The sequence below is a fragment of the Equus caballus genome, chromosome 23, assembly GCF_041296265.1.
Source record: "Equus caballus isolate H_3958 breed thoroughbred chromosome 23, TB-T2T, whole genome shotgun sequence".
Lineage (NCBI taxonomy): Eukaryota > Metazoa > Chordata > Mammalia > Perissodactyla > Equidae > Equus > Equus caballus.
In genome coordinates this window covers 51659665-51674872 of record NC_091706.1, presented here as the reverse complement: position 1 = coordinate 51674872, position 15208 = coordinate 51659665, and the positions used below count along the sequence as shown (strand labels likewise).

General features: G+C 40.3%; 1 protein-coding gene across 16 annotated transcripts in view; it reads left to right on the top strand.

Moving 5' to 3' along the window:
- The window catches only part of PLIN2 (perilipin 2), an 83864-nt gene that overhangs the window by 24876 nt on the left and 43780 nt on the right, over positions 1-15208 (top strand). For 5 of the 16 annotated variants that reach the window (XM_070248256.1, XM_070248251.1, XM_070248267.1 and 2 more), the window contains exon 2: positions 11416-11527. The exons of 4 other annotated variants lie outside the window; for them this stretch is intronic. The gene's annotated coding sequence lies outside the window, so the exon portion shown is untranslated. Of the gene's footprint in view, positions 1-11233; positions 11329-11415; positions 11528-15208 lie in introns of those variants that run through there. 7 more of the 16 variants (XM_070248258.1, XM_070248268.1, XM_070248257.1 and 4 more) reach the window with 6 other exon arrangements.

Here is a 15208-nt window from a genome sequence, read left to right as displayed (position 1 = left end):
GGCTGTCAAGGAGTTTTAGTTCAGCCCTTCATCTGCCAGATAGGAAACAGAAGCCCATGGGGTTTATGTACCTTGCCAAAGACTGAGAAGCTGAGTCCTCACACCATGTAAACTGTGCTGCACGGAGCATTAAGGAGCTGCGTAGACCTGGCTCACTGAGTTTTTGTTTGGAGGAGTGGAGGCAAAACCTCCCTTCCCCTATTCCTCAACCAAGGGAGCTTCATTTATAGTACTTTCATCTCTTCCACATGCTAGACTTCCAACTTAGATCTTATTTGAAGAAGGAGTTTTATATCTACAAAAAATTTTAAACCATTTTGTCTCACCATGCTGCCTGCAAATTAATCTTAATTTCACATCTACCGTTTGAGAGAGTCATATTTTTCTATTCTCACTTTAATTGTAGAGTTTGAGCCAGAGCTAAAATTCTACATCTGTGGAAAAGCTAGGGAAAGGAAATCTGACACTTAGAACGTTTAAATATAATATTTAAATGCTCCTTAATAATGGAATTTTATATTAGTCACCAACTCATGCTATGAAAATATAAATGTTACACTTAGAAAGATAGGACTTACATTGAACTGTCGACGAAAATAATCCATAAGCAATCTGTAAATGAAAATTTGGGTGAGTTTATTCTGAGCTGAAATCTGAGGACCATGGCCCGGGGCCTTTCTTCCAAAGGAAGAAAGGGCACCGAAGAAGTGGGGTGCACAGAGTGGTTATGTACCCCCAAACAGGGTGTTTCACATATGATTGAAATGTCCCTCCCACAATAGTCACAAGATTGCCCTGTCGGCACAGCACTTGATGGACACAGCAGGTGGTGGGTCTGCCATCTTGGTGGGCATAGCAGGAGGCAAGTCTATTGTCTCGAGCTGGGCGGTCACAGGTGAGTGCAGCAATCAGTTTCTAGCCTAAGGAAAGATGCTTAATCCTTAAGGAGACGCCAACATTGGGAGGGGGAGGGAAGTTGCACCTTTATCTCAAGGGCCTTTGTTCTTGCCATAGGGTATATCTAAAGCAGATATATAATGCATGCTCAACGGCCTCGGTCAGGCCCAAACTTTTGGAAAGACAAGGTCAGGCCGAATTAGGTTTATACCACATGGCTTCCTCATATTCTTCAATATATCCTATTGCTTCCCATTTTTGTCAATCCCATCCATTCTGTATTACATTTTCGTGATACTTTTCCAATCCTTACATCAGAAACTATATATAATCATTGATGTTTCACCTGAATCCTGGTAAATTTAACAGCTTTATTGAGATATAATTCGTATACCATATGTGATGGTTAATGTTATGTGTCAACTTGACGGGGCTAAAGGATGCCTAGATGACTGGCAAAACATTATATCTGAGTGTGTCTGTGAAGCTGTTTCTGGAAGAGATTAGCGTTTGATTCAGTAGACTGAGAGAAGAAAGATCCACCCTCACTGATGTGGGTGGGTATCATCCAATCCACTGAGGGCTGGAATAGAACACAAAGAGGAAGGAAGCAGGAATTCCCTTTCTCTTAAGCTGGGACATCCAGACTAGGAGTTACACTGTCGGCTCCCCTGATTCTCAGGCCTTCAGACTCAGACTGAATTATACCAACAGCTTTCCTGGTTCTCCAGCTTGCAGACAGCCGATTGTGGTTCTTCTCAGCCCCCATAACCACGTAAGCCAATTCCTATAATAAATTTCCTCATGTATATCTACACAAATGTTCTATTGGTTCTGTTTCTCTGGAGAATCCTAACACACCACGTAATTCACTAATTTAAAGTGTACAATTCATGGATTTTAGTGTATTCACAGAGTTGTGAAACCATCATCACTGTCTAGTTCCAGATCATTTTCATCACCCCCGAAATAAACCCTGTATCCGTTAGCAGTCACTCCCCATTCCTTTCTCCCCCATCCACTGGCAACCACTAATCTACCTCCTGGCTTTGGGGAGTGCCTGTTCTGCATATTTCGTATAAATGAAAGTATACAGTATGTGGTCTTATGTGTCTGGCTTCTTTCAGTTAGCATGTTTTCAAGGTTCATCTATGTTGTACCATGTATCAGTGCTTCTTTCCTGTTTATGGCTGAATAGTATTCTGTTTATGGATATACCACATTTTATCTATTCATCTGTTGATGGACATTTGAATTGTTTCTACCATTTGGCTAATATGAATAATACTGCTATGAACAATGGCATACAAATAGGTGTTTGAGTACCTGTTTTCAATTCTTTGGGGTATATACCTAGAAGTAGAATTGCTAGGTGATATGATTCAATGTTTAACTTTTGGAGGAACCACCAAACTGTTTTCCACAGTGGTTGCACCATTTTACATTCTCAGTAGCAATGTAAAAAGTTCCAGTTTTTCCACATTCTCGCCGTGTATCTAGGATATGTAAAGAATGCCCTAATTAGACATATGATTTGCAAATATTTTCTCCCATTATGTGGTTTGTCTTTTCACTTTCTTCATGGTATCTTTGGAAGCAAGAAAGATATACAGTTTGGTGATGTCCATTATATCTACTTTTGCTTTAGTTGCTTGTGCTTTTGGTGTCATATCCAAAAAAACACAGCCTGATCCAAGGTCCTGAAAATTTACATCTATATTTTCTCCCAAGAATTTTATAATTTTAGCTCTTACATTTATATCTATGATACATTTTGAGTTAATTATTGTATATGGTATGGGAAGGGATCCAACTTTATTCTTTTGCATGTGACCCATTTGTCCCAGCACCATTTGTTGAAAAGCCTTCTTCTCCATTGAATTATCTGGCATCCTTGTCAAAAATCAATTCACTGTAAATGTGAGGGTTTGTTTCTTGACTCTCAGTTTTATTTCATTGGTCTATATGTTTATCCTTATGCCAATACCCCACTGTTTTGATTGTTATAGCTTTGTATTAAGTTTTGAAATAAGGATGTGTAAGTCATCCAATTTTGTTCTTCTTTTTCCAGGTTGTTTTGGTGATTCTGGGTCCCTTGCATTTCCCTATTATTTTTATGATTAGCTTGTCAATTTCTGCAAAGAAGACAGCTGGGATTTTGATAGGGGTTGTGTTGAATGTGTAGATCAGTTTGGAGCATACTGCCATCTTAACATCAGTAAGTCTTCCAATCCATGAACATGGGATGTCTTTCCATTTACATAGGTCTTTTAAAATGTCTTTCAACAATGCTTTTAGTTTTCAGAGTACAAGATTTGCACATTTGTTAAATGTATTCCTATTTTACTTTTTGATGCTGTTGTAAATGCAGTTGTTTTCTTAATTTCATTTTTGGGCTATTCCTTTCTAGAATATAGAAATACAATTGTGGGTTTTTAAAATATTACTGTTATTGATCTTGTCCCCTACAATCTTGGTGAACTTATTTATCAACTCTAATTGTTTTTTTAGTGGATTCCTTTGGATTTTCTATATACAAGATCAGGTCATCTGCAAACAGAGATTGTATACATTTTTTCCAATCTGGATGCATTTTTATTTCCTTTTTCTTTTTGCCTGATTGCCCTTGCTAGACCTTCCAGTAGAATGTTGAATAGCAGTAGCAAAAGTGGAAATCCTTGTCTTGTTCCTGATGTTAGGGGAAAAGCATCAGCCTTTTACCATTAAGTATGATGTTTTATGGGGTTTTAGCTATTTTTATAATGCCACTGCATAACCCAGTAGAGATTTGGGGCTGAGGGTGGAATAAACCTCAGAAGAAAGACCTGAGTTACATTTGGAAATCCTTAGTATTCAGATGATAGTTGAAGTTATCAAAACTAATGAGATGGTCCAGGCAGGGTGCATTGGATGAAAAGAGGATTGGCAACCTTTTGGGAAACATCAACCTTCAACGGAGAGAAAGACTAAGAGGAACCCTTGGAGTAGTAGTTATCCAGCTTGGCTATGCAGAGTTACCCGGGGAACTTCATAAAAATACAGCTTCCCAAGTGCTATCCCAAGCAATTCAAATTGAGGACGGTTTGGCCTTGGCATCTGTATTTTTAGAAGCTCCACAGGTAATTTGGTGCTCTGACCCCTTTGATCTGTACCTCTGTTCTCAATACACATTCTGCTTTGAACACCTGTTTGTCTTCAGAGAGGAGGTGCCCCACTGACTCTTGAAGCATTACTGAGTTGCAGGTGAATCGTCAACCAGTCGGCCAAACCAGACATTGAAGTCATCTTGGAGGGTGGCCTCTTGTATCCCTGTTATCTAGTTGGTTACCCAGTCTTGTCAGTCATACTTCAGGAATATCTTTCAAACCCACCTCCTTCTATTTCTCCTTCTTCCTTAGGTATTCATCCTCTTGCACCTGGTCTCCAGCATTCGCTTATTTTGTCTCTTTCTTTCCTGTGCAATTATCTCCATGCTGTTACCAAAATAATCTTTTATCTATCACATTATATCTTTGTTGAAAAACCTTTAATTGCTCCCGGTGATTATAGGATGAAATCTAGACTCCTTTGTTTGGTGTAAAGGCCCTTCACTACCTTACTCTAGCACACCTTCCCAGCATCGGCTGCTGCCACCTTTCTCCTTGTACCCCACAGTCTAACTGTTTTGCACTTCTACTGCCTTCTTCCCCCGTCTTTGCATAATCACCTCTGACATCTTTTGAGATCCAGCGTAGATGTCCTCCTCCATGATGTTGCCCTTGATGATCCAACACTGACTTAATAACTTCTTCGTCTGTAACTGTAGCAGTGCCTAGGGAATGACTAATGTGATCCCTGATAGATACAGAATGAAAAAATAGAAATTTTATTTTTTCCTCCTCATTTATATTTGTGTGTGTGTAAGTTTTTTAATGCAAAGGCAGAATATTGTAGTGATTAAGAATATAGATTCTTCAGCTAAACTGTCTGGGCTTAAATCCTGACTCTGCCATTTGCTGTTATTTTTTATTTGGACAAGTTACTTAGCCATTCTGTGCCTAAGTTTTCTCATCTGTAAAGTAGATGTTGTTCCAATGACTTATTGCTGCATTACAAACCACTGTAAAACTTGGTGACTTGAAACGACATTTCAGGGGCTGGCCCCGTTGCTGAGTGGTTAGGTTCGTACGCTCACTTTGAGGCCCAGGGTTTCACCGGTTTGAATCCTGGGTGTGGACATGCACTGCTCATCGGGCCACGCTGAGGCGGCATCCCACACGCCACAACTAGAAGGACCCACAACTGAAACTACACAACTGTGTACCAGGGGGCTTTGGGGAGAAAAAGGAAAAATAAAATCTTTAAAAAAAAGCACTTCATTATTATCTTCCAAAGCTTTAGGGGATGACTGAACTCAGCTGGGTGGTTGTCATTTGTTATCTCTCATATGGTTGTGGTATGGATACCATATGGATCTCCCATATGGTAACTGGGGCTGGAATTACCTGTCGGTTTCTTCACTCACGTGTCTCACGTGTAGGCTGGGAGGGCTGTAACAGGTGGGGCTGCTCAGGTATTTCTCTCTTCGTGTGTCTAATTGAGCTTCTTCACTTGGCACCTGGCTTCCCCCAGAGCAAGGGGTTTAATAACACAACCTCAGAAGTCCCAGAATGGCGTTCCTACTGCATTCTATTAACCAAGCAAGTCACTGAGATCAGATGAGCTTCAAGGGATGAGGAATTACACCTCCTGATGGGAGGCGTGTCAAAGAATTTACAGCCATTTTTAATCCACCATGGGTATAATAATAGTACCTACCTTGGGGTTGTTGTGAGGATTAACTGAGTTAATATTTGTAAATATTAGTAGTACCATATAGTTTTAGCTCTTATTATCATGTACATGAGTATAATTGATAGACACAATATATTTTTTATAATATACTTATTTTATATATTATATATTATATTAATTATATTAATTATTTATTATTAATTAATATATAATTATATTATATATTATATTTTATAATATACTATAATAATATAATTTTTTATAATAGACACACGTTTGAAGACTGCTCTGTATTGTCATTTATCAAGTTTTATTGGGCATTTAGTGTCCTTCTGAACCCACGACTCTGTGAATTCCTCATGGTCAGGGACTTTGCCAAAGTTTTCTTTTGTACAAGGCACTGGAGTGCCGAGCACAGGGCCTGGCACATGGTAACTACTCAGTGATTTTTTATTTTTTTAATAAATGAGTAGAAAGAATGAATGGAATAAGGTAACGTTGGGACACAGAATTTTCAGTGCTAAAACCAAGAAAGTCTCAGGCAAACCGGGATGAATCGGTCACTTTAGGAATACATGAATAAATGCATTTTCCCAAAGAGACCAAAGCTGAAGCATAATGGTGAGGTGAGGTTCGTAGACTAGCCCACCAAAGCTTAGCAAACTCATAAATCATGTTAAATCTTTTTTTTTAAGTCTTGAAGTTGTTTTTTTGTTTTTTCTCTAAATGAAACCTTCCAGGAGCTCAGTACCTATAAAACAGATGAAGTGGACACTGGTTCATTTGCAGGAGGGGGCACCTGGAGGTTTGCCTTTGGCCTTCTCTTCCCTTCCCTCTCTCGTTTTAGAGGCTCTAAAGCACGTCTGAAAAATCCTGGAGCATTCCCTTGAAAGCCACTGATGTAATAAATCATAGCCCCAGGGCCCCTCAACGTCCCTGAGAGCTGACCATTTGGCTTCTCTTAATCTTAGATTCTACAGCCTGGAGCCTCCCTCGGGCCTGAGCGGGAGGAGGTGGGTACAGCAGGTGGACAGCTCCAGGGCCACAGAGGGGCAGAGGGGAAGGTTTCCAGCACAAGATAAGGATCTGGACCAGATCTTTACAGGCTCCCCGAGGAACAGGAACAGGGGCATTCATGAAAAGGAAGCAGTATCAGCACCAAGAGAGCTCAGGGGTAAGAGGGGTGAAGCAGAAGGGGCCACTTGTTTGTGCTGTCGTTTACTAATCAGGAAGTGATTGACTTTATAAATATTTTATCATTCCTGACTATTTTAAGAAAAACGCTCGAGTGTGTTAAGATCCTTGTACATGTGAATAATCTTTGTCACAGTAATTTCACTTCTAAAAATTTCCATTAAGTGCATAATCAGAAATGTGTGCAAAGATATATACAAGAAAAAAAAGATATATACAAGGATATTCATTGCAGTTTTATAATAGAAAAGGTCTCCAAGAGGAAGTGATACCTGAGCTGAACCTTAGGGGGTGAATAGGAATTACCCAGGCCTCTTGGGTGGGGAATAGAAAGAGGAGTAGGTATTCCAGTTAGGGGCAACAGCATGTATCAAGATGCAGAGATGTGACAGGTATATTGGGGAAGTATAAGAAATTGGGAATTATTAGAGCAAAGGATACACTGTGAATGGAGCAGGAGATGAGGCTGGAAGGGAGGAAAAGGTCAGAAGCAGAACAAAATTATAATTCCAATTTTAAAAATCATAGTAATTTTACTCTTTGAGTGAAAAACACGTTCTTTAGGTTGGCATGTGTACACAGAGAGATAAGAAATCTAACCCTGTGTGCAGGAAATTCAAACCAAGGGAAGTAGTGAACTATCCTTGAGTTGAAATGTTACTTGAAACAATAAAATAGGGAAGATTAACAAGTCATGCTACTTTGATGTCAGATGCAATCATCTCTATGTATAATACATCGGTCAAAGTTCAAGAACTGCTTATCTGTATGAAAATATTGCTCTCCTCTTTGCACGGTTATCTCAACAGTTCCAGAATTGTTTGGGTAATAAACTTTGTTTCTCACACAAAAAGTTATGTTTTTTAGCCAAGTTGATTGTAAAGCAAAATTTTGAATGTTGTTAATAGATTTATGCCCATTTGCATAATAAAAAATTGCTCCAAATTTACCATTATCACATTGACTTAGTCATTATCTGCTGTTGCTACCACTTGCCTGTTCTTAAATTCCTCTTACGGGTCCCCATTTATCTGCCACAATCTGCATTTTTTCGCTACTTCTACTGCTAAATAATCCTCTCAAAGGAAGCTTTTTGTCCCACCTCTTCCCATCAGCTCATTGTTCTCTGACCACAAAGACCAAGACCAAAGCAACATAGCACCATCATACCATTTATTGCATCAACAAACGCTGGGTCAAGGGCCGTACTTGCTCACAGGTGGAAGGTTTTGAGACTCACCTCATTGGTGAATTGAAACAATTATATTAAAATGTAGAATTAAAATTGAAACAATTACTTAAAATGTCCCTCTGCAGGCCTCAAGCATTTAAGAGTCTCAGAGGATTATAACTGATTCTGAAGGAAAGATTCATGATGAATGACCCAGTCTCATAGGTTGGAATCATAAGATTGTAGGGTTTTAAAGGTGCACACGAGTGCGCATTTCAGAAATTATCTTATTCAGCTCCTCATAGATGAAGCAACTGAAGCCTAGGAGGACAGCATGGTGAGTGTGACCTTGGACAATTTACTTATCTTCTCGTTGCCTCGCTTATCTTTTAAATAGATTTTAGCAGTGTCTATAGCTCAAAGGGTTATTTTAAGGAATAAATGAGATAATGCAAGGGAAGAACTTAGAGCAGTGCTTAGCCCAAATATATCGTTCAATAAATCTTTGCTGCTGTGACTATGGATACAACAATGAACAAGGACTCCTGATCTGCTGTTAATTTGTAATGAACTCAGAAAGTTCCTCCGTTTTACCAATCTGTGAAATGAAGTTGGACTGTGATTCAAGTTGAACTGTGGGGCCCTCGGGAGCCACAGGACTGCAGGGAGGAAATGGAGAGACCAGCAGGCAGGCAATGCACACCTACGCTCCTTCAACCAAACATGTTTAGCTTTGGTCTTACTTCTTATATTTTTGCATAGAAGAGTTCTGCTGAAAAAATAAATAACTACATAATGAGATCATCTTTAAGGTTCTTTCAGATTCTATGATTTTGCAACAATCACACAGTGTCCCTCTGTTATTCTGGTTTCAAAATAAAGACTAGAGTTTTAAAGTTTTAAAGGATAAGATCAATTTATGACCATAGGCACAGAGCCAGGACAGAACTCTAGGTCTCCTGATGATGCGGGGTCAGTGAGCCAAGGAGTCGAAAGAAAGATTTCTTGGACTCTCAAGATCTGGCAGTAGTGCTCTTTTATTTAGAGAATAGTGTGGAATAGCATGGGGACAGGACCCATGGGCAGTCAGAGCTGCTGCGTGGGGACAGGGCCCACGGGCAGGAGGAGGTGCTGCTGCTGCCCCCGCTACTGCTTGCAAACACGGCTGGAGAGTAAGGCTACATTTAAGGCATAGGTACGTGAGCCATCTCTTTACAAGACAAAGGAAAGAACATGGAAAAAAGTTAAAGTGGTATCAGTGCAGGTGGGGTCTGGCCACTGGGTGATCCCATAACTTTTAGATAAGAATCAAATTGGATTAAGTAAAGGCCAGAAGCCACCACCCTAAATCAGTTACATGAGATTGCCAAACAGTAACCAACTTAAGTTCTTGCCTTCCCCATTAAGAGTTTCCATCCTGCCTTCCTTCACAAATGCAAATGTCTCTCAAAGGGCAAGCAAATTCCAGTCCTCGGAGCCTGCTTCTCATCTGCAGTTTTAAAATTAACCAGCCTGAAATAATCCTCATCACTGACAGTAAGGAAGAGGCATGATAATTTCTTGAGGTTAATAGGAAGGATGATCCTCAAATGATTAATGCTCAGTAATGCTTGTGGACATGCCTGTGTCTTGCTAATGGGGAAACAAATCCTGCGTTTTTGCTTCTTAGTTTCCTCTTGAATTGTTCAAGGGGTGCGTGTTCTTTTGCACAGTGCTGATGACTATCTCCTCTATGATTACCACATTTATTTCCCAATCCTTTTCTGGGTAACTGAAGATTCAAGCTTGCTGAATTATAGTTTATTGAGAAAGAGGACCTTAAGGAGAGATGTTACCATTGCTTCAACTTGCATTTATTTATCAAAAGGTTATAGAGTATTTATTGCCATACCAGAGTATTTGTATATTTCAGATGCAATTCTCTGATATAGTTCTAATTTTCAGTGAACCCAACCCAATTTCAAAGCTCTAATCAAAAAAGACTTTGGAGATATGTCAAAATATTAAATGACTGAAATTTGTTGGTGCACAGTAAGCTAATGGTATATTTTCTATTGGGTTAAATTATTACAGTAGGGCTGGCCCGGTGGCGCAGAGGTTAAGTTCGCATGTTCTGCTTCTCCAAGGCCCGGGGTTCGCCAGTTCAGATCCTGGGTGCGGACATGGCACCGCTTGGCAAAAGCCATGCTATGGTAGGCGTCCCACATATAAAGTAGAGGAAGATGGACATGGATGTTAGCTCAGGGCCAGTTTTCCTCAGCAAAAAGAGGAGGATTGACAGTAGTTAGCTCTGGGCTAATCTTCCTCAAAGGAAATAAATAAATAAAGTAAATTATTACAGTAGTCTTGTTTTCCCTGCATTCAGACTTTCTCAGGATAAAAAAATGTTTACATTTTCAAGTACTCTATCAGATTCCAGTATATAAATTCCATACTATTCTCTCTATCTTGCCTTTTCAAGTGTCTCTGAACTCACGTTTCCATTGTAGGAAATACGCAGTTTAAGGGCATTGACTTTCATCAGGTAAGAAATGTAACCCTAAAAGGTACATGGCTTTCTACTGTGTAATTTTAATTCCCATCTAGAACATACCTAGTTCAGACTCTGATACAAGGTGTTGCAGTCAATGTAACAGATCCGAATGTAAATGAAAGGACATGCTTCTGCATTTTCATGAAGAGTCTATTAAAGCCTAAATTTCACACTAAATCTTTTACATATGCATTTTTTCCCATATGGTGGGACGTATTGTATGTACAATGAAAAGGAAATATTTTGCCTAGCCATGATCACTGTCTCTCGGTTTCTCTACCTGGAGATGACCACTAGTCTCAGTTCCTTATCTATCCTTGGAGCGGTTCTTGAATGCTTCAGTTTAAAAGACTGAACTTAAAATGTGGGGAGGCTTTCTTATAATGTAAACATGTTTAACAGAGAAATGTAATTTGCAGAATATAATTAACATGCCCGACACCATTCTGCAACAGCTGAGGACAGAACAAAGAGGAAAGTACAGAGTGTCTTTTCTAACTATAGTATTTGCCTGCCTAGGCATCTAGGTTTCCATTTTAAAGATTCCTTAGGAAACCCCAACTGTTACAAGGAAGTATTGCTTTTGGTTTAATGTTTATCCTGCTAGAGCACTCCACCCTTGAATGATCTTAGTGACTAATAGGACTGGCACCAGTTCTCACTTACCGGCTTGTTTTTTGTGCCGACTGCTAATTTGCAGTCGTAGACAAAACTAGACTAAAGAACTTCTTAAAATAAATAAGAAGAGGCAACGGCACAGGTGCTCTTTAATTTTTAAGTTGGCCTGGAACAATAGCCTCACCGAGAAGTCATATGGTCAGTCGGTTGGTCTTCTGTTCCCTGACAGTTAGAGGGCCCTCCCCTGCCGCCCACAGTGACTCAGAAGGCAGCTGCGGAGAACAGGAAGGCCGGAGATTCATGTGACAAGCCACTGGCCTTCACCAGGGCAGACAAAGCAGGTGGGTGTCTTCCCTGCCCCACCCCCACCCTCTAGCTTTATGTTGCATTTCAGGGATTGTTTTTTTCCTCCTCAAACTGCTCTGAATTTTCTCTTTGACCTAATTTCATCTGTGGAAAAATGCTGTCTGGAAGGGCCTGCTGAGACTTTGTCTGGGCCTGTCTCACTCAAGAAGGCCAACAATCTGTTTGCACACCAAGAATGGAAAAAATGTTTCTGTGCTTCAGAGATTCCTGAACACACTTTTTCCAGAATGAATCAGTTCCTTCCAGCAGGGATAGCTGTCACTAGTTGGGAAAATGAAGCTGTCAATAATCGGTGGCCGGCTTCTAGGTTTCAAAAGAGACTCCACGTCCTCACAGTTTCTTGGAATCTTTCTTCACCAGGTTTAAGTCCTTGTTCCCCGAGGGCCACCTATGTTGGAATCATCAAGATTAAGGAGTCATTCTCCCTACAGAAGGTCCCAGTAATCCTGATTTTAACAAGCACTACGACTCACTTTATGCACGAAATTAACTCAGTTAAATCAGAGTTCGCAAGCATTCACTTGCAATACTGAAGGAGACAGTCCTGGGGAAGAGGGTGTTGTGCACGCCTCCCGTGACGTTGCCTCTCTATTCCCCTCTCTCCCCAAAAATGCCATTTCTGATGATGTTGGGTGGTCACTATAGAAGGAAGTAGAGGAAAGAGTAGGAGCTAAGGAAACAGCAATGTTCTCTCCTGATTGACTGGTGGGGGAATGGTTCCCTGTCCTGCGCTGGGGAAGTGAGAGGTCAGAGGTGGCCAAAAAAGAGAAGACAGGCCTAGCCAGGCGGAGATGCAGCACAACCAGCACTTCATCACTGTTGTGCCCACCTTTGGCAAGAAGAATGGCTCTAATGCCAACTCTTAAATCCTTTGTAATCCTGGCTTTCTCCAATAAAGACACTTAGGACAGTGACAAAAAGATTTCACAAATGCCTTAAAAATAGGCATTTCTGAAAGGACTGATTTTAGAAAGCAATGGACCAAAATGCTTAAGAATCACTCACAAAGCTTGTTAAAAACGCAAATCTTCCCTACTCCCCATTCTAATTAAGTAGGGATGGTGTGGGTTCTGGGAACCTGCATTTGTTAAAGCACCTGAATGACTCTAATGCAGATGGATCTGGGGGCACATCAGGAGATCACTTCTTTAATGTACTGGGCCCTGGAGCAAATGATAGACTGGGAGAAGACAGTTGCAACGTCTACAACTAACAGGAGATTTGATAGCTAGAACAGCAGTTTTCAAAGTGTAGTCTCTGGAGCCATGGGGTCTTCAAGAATTTTCAGGAGGTCCACAAGATCAAAAATATCTTTATAATAATACAAAGATTTTGCCTTTTTCATATGTTGACTTTTGCACTCATTGTCCAAAATCAGTGTTGGGTAAAATTGATGGCCTGGGTAACTTAGGGGATAGTCATGTGTTTACTGAGATAGATGCATGGGAAGAATAGCACAAGGGGAAAGGAAGAGTTCGATTTGGGATGTGTTGATTTTGAGGTGCCGATGGGACATCCAGATAGAGTTGTTATGTAGGCATTCATGGATGTGGAGCTCAGCAGAGAGTTCTGAACTGGACGTACGTGCAATCAACCATATTTAGGCAAGATGGGTAGTAATTATGCCTCTTTTTCACATGCACTCTAATTCTCCTGACTAGTTTGTCTCCTTGACATTCTCTTTTTGCCCCAGGATACAGAGCCAAGGATAAACTTACCCATCTGTGTAACCTTGGGCAAGTTAAAAAAGCCTCTCTATCTCTCAATTTTCTCATCTATAAAATGAGGATGAAGAATCTTTATTATAGAATTGCTGTGTGGATTAAAGACTTAATGTGTGTTAAATGCTAAGAAGAGTGCATGGTACATAGCAGGCGCTCAATAAAGATTCGCTGTGTTTTATAATTGTGGCACCTGTACTTTCTCTTTATAGCACTTAACACAATTGTTCGCACATAATTACTAGATTGTAAGCTCCATGAGAGTTTGGTTATGGATCCCTGCAGTATCTCTAGCACTCGTACGTAGTAGATGCTCAATAAATACTTATTCAATGAATTAATAAATCTGTTCCCCGGGGTTGTGGTTGTATTGTTGTAAATTCCTTTCCATCTTTAAGCTACCCTTGATTTAACTCCACTCAACAGGTTGGAGAAGCGAGTTCACTGTGACTTCTTCTTTGCTTTGTAGTGTGTGTCCCTCACAACGCCTATGATAGTGCACATCCACAAGGGGTCAATACGTGTTGAGGGGTTGGTTGATTGAATAATGTGGACTGGTCCCCATCTCCTGCCCCAGTTTTGCCTGTTGTCGTCAGATACAAGGCAAAGAGAAAAATTAGAGAAGCAACTCTTAACCTACAGAGGTCAAATTTTTACTTGGATTTTTTGAAGTACCATCTGGCATCCATAGGAACTTGCCTGTCTTTGTCCCCTACTAGTCTGAAACATCAAATACCCCAGGCCAAGAGCCTAATGGCCAGTATTGACTACTTCATCATCTCAAGTATTACAGCATTCAATTCCATGCATGCCCCATATTGTGAATTAATAGATGTTAGTGTAATCAAAAGTGTTTGTCTTTTTCATCTTGTGCTTTGCAGATGAATGAGTAAATATTCACTATTCTTCTCTTTATTGTACCAAAATCAGAAATATATCAGAGCATCAATAATTCACTATATGTGTAGCTTTGGGTAAGTCATTTCTCTCTAGAAGTAAATTTCCTCATTGAAAAAATGAAGAGCTATATCCTTCAATACACCAGACCAAACAAATTAATTTTGTTCAGTTTTCCCCTCTGCTCCCAGGGAAAAAAATAAGAGTCCATCTTTCCATAAATCTGGAGGTAAATTTATTTTTATTGTGCTTCTGTTACTACAATGTAGGGACTTTTCCTTGAAAACAAAATACTGAAAATATAGACTTCTTTTTTCTATTTGGCCATTAGATGTCGCTCAACATCCAGGAAGTGTAAGAAACCAGCCAAGCACTCTGAAACTTGTTTTTCCCCCCCTGGGCCCGCCCCTTCCCACTGCCTGAATCTGTGAGTGGCTTAGTTGTCTATTGGTATTTGTGCCTCAGTGTCCTGCCATATCCAACCAAAAATCCCCTCAGCCAGCCAGAAAACGTGTTCTCCAAATGTCTTAATTTTGCCATTTAAGTCAACATATAATTGAGCATTTTGACTTATTACCTACTAGGATCAAGGCACTCCATGCAAGAATTCCCACTCATCCCCGACCACCGAGTTCAGATGCCGCCTCCACTGTGGAGCCTTATCCCGCCCTCCTTCCTAACCCAGAGCACTGTAGAAGACTTTGTCACAGTACTTCTGTGTTGAGTTTGTTTACAAATCTGTCTCTCCAAATTCTGGAAAAGATTCTGAATCTCCTTCATAATAAAAGAAATGCACACTAAAACTACAAAGAGAAGCCATTTTCACTTAGGAGACTGGCAAACATCTACATTTTCTCTCTTTTTTTTTTGAGGAAGATTAGTCCTCAGCTAACATCTGCTGCCAATCCTCCTCTTTTTGCTGAGGAAGACCGGCCCTGAGCTAACATCCGTGCCCATCTTCCTCTGCTTTATATGTGGGACGCCTACCACAGCATGGCTTGCCAATCGGTGCCATGTCCGCATCCAGAATCCGAACCG